Raw genomic sequence first — 6,184 nt, forward strand, 5'->3', positions numbered from 1 at the left:
CACTCAACTTATATTATAACTAGTTAATACGGTAATATTAATGACATAGCCTTGGTCGTTTTTCTAATACTGAAATTTTTTAAAAATTATACTTCTATTGTTTTAGTCACATTTGTTTCATAGTTATTTTTATTTAATAGTCTTCCTTCAAAATTACACAGTTTCACCTAAAAAGGAATAGTTGTAAATGTCTAATTTTGATTCTCTCGTCTCAGTTGTTTTTTACTTTTTTTGTAAATATTAAGTTAAAAACGTATGTTTTCAGCAGTTTAGAAATTTAATAAATTTGTATCCAAGTGTTGTTTTACATCTCCTTGTGTAAAAAAATATTATCTTTTCTAATTTTTAAAATAAAGAGAATAAAAAAGATGGCATTTTTGGCATTTTTGAATTTCTTTCACATGCCGTAAATCATAATACACATTTTTCTCAAGAAAAAAAAAACCTTTTCTTTTTTCTTCATATTCATACACTTAAGTTCTCTAGAAAATCAACAATTGGTACCATTCATTGATTAACCAAATCAACTCCTTGTTCTCCTTCTACTAATAATCTTATTGAAAATACCAAGAATCACTATTTTGGTTAATTCCTCCTATCATTAGGATATATTATTTTATGTATAAATTCGATTGAGAGAAATCAAGAGAAAATATAACCTGAGAAATACATAGCCGCTACCATAGTGTGAAGTATAGCAACTTTGAAAATTTTGCTGGAATAACCTCTTTAAAACCTTTCAAATCCCACTTAATAGATTTGAGGGAGTTGAGTCCTTTTTGCGGTTTTTTTTTTTTTTTTTTTTTTGTATATACAAACAATTTCAATTTTTTTTTCCAGTAATGAGACAAATAATCACAATTTCAAATGTTATAGTTTGTTTTGGAAGCATGTGGAGATAATTATATTTTTGCAATTCTCTTTCTCTCTTCTTTTTTACTTAAACAATGAAAAAATAACCAAATTCAATGAGAACTCATAGAACAACTTCTAAATTTCAAAATAGGCATTTAAATTAGGCCTAGCAAAAATCAAAGTCATTAAATATGAAATAACACTATAACTAAAAGCCTGAAATAGACTAAAAGAGTAACAACAAATTAAATACATACAGTTTTTATCTTTTTTCCTGTCGAGATCTTGAGACCTTAATTTCTTTCCCGTCTCATATTGCCTACATCTATTGAAAACTCAATGTCATCTTAAAAGCAAAAATGATAAAAAGAGATTCTACACCAACGTGCATTACAAAAAACAAACTTGAAAGATTCTACAATCATGTGCATCATAAAAATTAACTCGAAAGAGTTACCTCCATTTTGCAAATTTTCACTGTATCACGTGTGATTTACCCTCCGATTTAACCTACAATCAAAAGAGATTCTACCAAAATGTACATCACAAAAAAAAAAATAACTACCTCAAAAGACTCTTACCTTCAATTTATAAACGTTTACTCTCTCCTGTGATTTATCCTCCGACCTATCTACAACCATCTTCATTCACATAAAAAAAAGTACTTAAATTTTGTATTTTCAAAAATGAAATCAATTCCTATATGAAAAAACTCACTATAATATCGATTGTAGATAAGTTAACTATAGAAATACAAAGAAGAAAATGAAGGGCAAAACTAACAACAATAGCAAAAAAAAAAAAAAAAAAAAAAAGAGAAGAATCTTCCTGTGCAGAAATTTTGACATGTGAGGAAAGAACTGATAATGCTAAATGATGAATATAGGAAAATGCAATGAATAGGATATGGTTTATTAGTTATAGTAACCAATACAATTTGTAGCTTATGAGCAATACAAATAGAAAGAGTAACTTATGTTGAGTGATTGTAATAAAATTAGTATTAAGTTCATGATTAATTGTCATAAAAGTATTTCTTAAAACTAGAAAGAATAGTTCTTTTTTCAACGAAAGAATAGATAACTCAAGTACGAATAAGAGGAAGTAAAAGGAAATGGCGAAAAAAAATAGAGGAACAAATGAAACCTCAACTATTTCACTTAACTATTGCTTGAAGTTATGGCAGTAGGAACAAACGTCCATATACCTTTAATTTGTAACAAAGTTAGTATTAAATGCATTAATTGTGATAAAAGTATATTTTAAAACTGGCAAGAATGCATATCTCAAGCAAGAATAAGAGGAAGTATAAAAAAAAAAAAAAAGCAAATATTCTAATTCCAATTTTCTTAAATGGCTTTTCAATTTAATTGAGCAAGAATGTGGATAATTTTAGCCTTATTGACAAAGTAATTTTAATTTCAATCAAATATTTTGAGAGAAATATAAGAGAAAAATGTCAAAAATTTGACTAAAAAAAGATAAAAACCAACGGTGGCCTAGATGAATGTAAATAGTCGACGTTAAAAAAAAAAAAAAAGAATAAAGAATAACGTGAGAAGTTGTAATAGAAATAAGGTATATTGAATAATTATAATAAGTGTAATGAGTTTACATAACTATATTGAATAATTGTAATGAGTGTATATAATTACTTATTCTCCTTAATTAACCACTATCATCCTGAACCTTTGTCTTCATCACTTAATTGACAAATTTAAGATCTTATAAAGGAGACTTTAATTTTAATTAATAAGGGATAGTAAAAAAGAATTTAATTAAGTGGACATTTTTGGAGCAAAATGAGAAGAAAAATTCAAAAAAAGGAGAAAAAAAATAAATACTAATAACTATGTATATCGCCACATCATCTTTGCCTACGCCAATTATAGATAGATTAGTGAATTTACTCGCGCGCTTCAAACGGTCTTATGAAAACACTTTCTGGAATTTACATAGTAATATTTTTTTCTAATCAAATTGTTGATCAAACAACTAATAAAGCTAACCTCGTCCAATCATACATGTTTTAGATTTAGTTAAGGTATCTTGATCAATGTACAATTAAAATTGTCTAACACGATAACAATACTTATAGGGACAGAAAACGATTTCAAACAAAGACAATTCAAGAAAGGAACGTGCCAATTAGAAATCTAAAAGAATCGCAAAGTTAGAAGAGAAATCATTCACCTCTTTGTTGGAATTGATTATGGTAACGATGTGGTAAAACCTTATGATGGAATAATTTTTCTTGTTTTCAGTTAAAATGATCCTAAAATGTACGTGGGGAGTCCTTTTTTAAGAAATCAATTCACTAATGTCTTAGTTTTATTAGTTCGCTATCGTTATTAATTATTCAATAAGATTTTTTTACCATACTATTTTGGCCACAATGGGATAAATTCATATGACTATTTAGGTCAAATTTAATAATTTATGCTTACTTAATGTCATTTCTATCTTTCCTTCTCAAAGTTTATTTTAATTTAAAATTGTACAATAGAGGTTATGGTGATTTTTACATAAGTGTGACTAAATTTAGGTCAAATATTATACTTTGAGTCTCTTTGATTACGGCAAGTTTATTATTGGGAAGATGGAGAAGGAAAAAGAAAAAAACATAATTGACATTCTCTTTTGCCGGGAGAAAAGGAAAATACACTTGGAAGCGTGTAATTTTTTTCCAGTGCTAGTGTAGATATCGAGTTCGCAATATTGAGTTGGTATCATGGTGCTATTTGGGTCTAACAGTTTATCCATGAGGCCCCATTCTTCTAGGTCTAGAATTCACAATGAGAAATTGCCATTTTAATACAAGTAATACATAATATGAGCATATTTTTAACTCAAAACATGTTAGCATGTTTTAGGCCTAAAATAATTGACATTATATAGCCAATCAACTAAAGACGTGGCTTAATAATAGGGATGTGGAGCTAAATTAGGAATCTCATTAATTATTTCTCTTAATCCACGTTGAATATCACTAAAACTAGGGATTCCATATCTCGTTTATTCACTTACTAGATATCCCTAAAATTATGGATACAAATGTCACCATATCTTCTATCATTTTCGTATAATTAAAACTGTATTTGTTAAGTTTATAAAGGTCGCAAAAAAAGCGTGATCTCCTTCAAACTCTCATATCTCTTAGTAAACATATTTTCCATATGTATAACTATAATAATCCCAGTGAAATATAAGAAAAATTGAAAAATAATAAATTCAAACCACATATTTAGTATGTATACCAAAGGCAAAATTATACGGATACTAATGCAAACAAATGTATATCAATTTATGTATACATTAGGTGTATAAAACACATTCAACAAACCAGCAAGTGTATACAATAGATGTATACAATTAACAATATATGTATACAAAAACCAAGTTGAAAAATATAAAAACATGTGTATACATCTCAATCAATATATGTAAACTTTAGGTACAATTCGTTCAACAAACCAGCAAGTTTATACAATATATGTATACAAATAACAATAGATGTGTACAAAAACCAAATTGAAAATAAAAAAACATGTGTATACATTAAGTTGTATACATCTTAATCAACAAACCAACAAGTGAATACAATAGATGTATCTTGAATGAAGTTGCAAATAAAACCCAAATGAGATTTTCAAATGTCTACACATATATAGTTAAGGGAGAGAGATTTCCGAATAATAGGATAATTTATTATTCAAAAACCAAAATACATATACCCAATTAAAAATCAACAAACCCAACTACAAATAACCCTCTAATGAAGAATTTAAAGAATATTAATTATTCTAGTGTTCTAATGGAGATAATTTTGAGGAAGAAGTTAGAGAAATATAGGAAAGAGAACAAGTATACGTATACAAAAATTTAACCTTCTAGAAGAGAGAATGTACAAAATCCCTATTTTTACTCAAAGACTTTATGAGTCATATATGCCAATTTTTTTAACTCAAAACGTGGAAATGGATCGTCTTGTGCCACATTCTTAAAACTTGGTTAATATATGCCAATTTCATGTACCAAAATGTACACAGTGCCAAATCCCCATCCACAATTGTGAGGTCAAATATTTAGGTCTAGCAATTCTATATAAGTTAGATATTTTACTCATTTATCTCTTCTTTAATCTTATATGTTTGCTATGTTTAAAAAAAAAAAATAGAGCATTACTGTGGTTTAACTCCCATTTTACAAGTTTATGTGAGTGATCAGGAAAGAAACCAAGTGAAAACAAGTGAGATAATAGTCAAAATACCCCCCACGCTGTTTGACAAAATGCCAACTACACACCGAACCTTGGGGTCCTATTACCCCACACAAATTTTTTCAGTAGCAAAATGACCCTTTTTTGCCGATGTGGCAAGCCCAATCGCCAACCCCCAAACATTAAATGGCGTTGTCCACACGCGCACCGGCCCACGTGCCACGTGTTTAATTTCTTGCCGCTATTTTTTATTAATTTCCCTTCCTCCATCCATCTACTCTTCTTCTTCAAAAAAAAAAAAAAATCTCTCAATTTTCCATACTCCATTTTTATTAAGGATCTCGAAAACCCATACCCAATTCTCCTTCATCTTCATCAACATTATCATCATCATCATCATCATCTTCACTAGAGTTGAAAAAAAATCACACCAACTTGCTCAAATCTAATCCAAACAAACCCAAATGTGAAAGAAAGCTTCCTAACACCAAATAGAACAAAGTTCATCCATTAATTTGATTAAACGATCAAGAATTTAGAGAAACCCATTTGGTGTTCTTATAGCTTTCCAAATTCCTAAGAATGGAGTTTAATTTTTCTCCCCAAATCAACTCAAAGAATTAGTGCTTAAATAACTCCAACCAAGCAACAAGTAGCAACTCCAAACAAGCAACTTCCAATCGTCATTTTCTTTAACAAGATTAGATTTTTCATCCTTATTTTTTTTCCATTTTTTTCCTTTTTCTTTCTTGATTTTTCATTTTTTTTTGATTTTCGTTTATGGTGGAAAGTTGTTCTTTAACAAGTTGTTCGGAATCATATGTGGATTTTCTTCAGTTGAGATTTTCGTTTATAATGGATATTATTTTGACAACAAAAAATGGGGATGGATATTAAATAGGCAAAATACATCAAAACCCCCCTAAACTATACCCGAAAAGTCATTTTCACACTTAAACTATCGTGGCGACCCATTACACACCTAATATATGAAAAAGTGATATTATTTGCTCCCTGAGAGCTGATGTGGCATAAAATGTAAAAATAACTAAAAAATAAGCGCGTTTTAATTAAAATTAATTCATTTTTCTTTTTTTTAATACCAAATTT

This window comes from Lycium ferocissimum, chromosome 8 (assembly GCF_029784015.1).
Source record: "Lycium ferocissimum isolate CSIRO_LF1 chromosome 8, AGI_CSIRO_Lferr_CH_V1, whole genome shotgun sequence".
NCBI classification, from domain to species: domain Eukaryota; kingdom Viridiplantae; phylum Streptophyta; class Magnoliopsida; order Solanales; family Solanaceae; genus Lycium; species Lycium ferocissimum.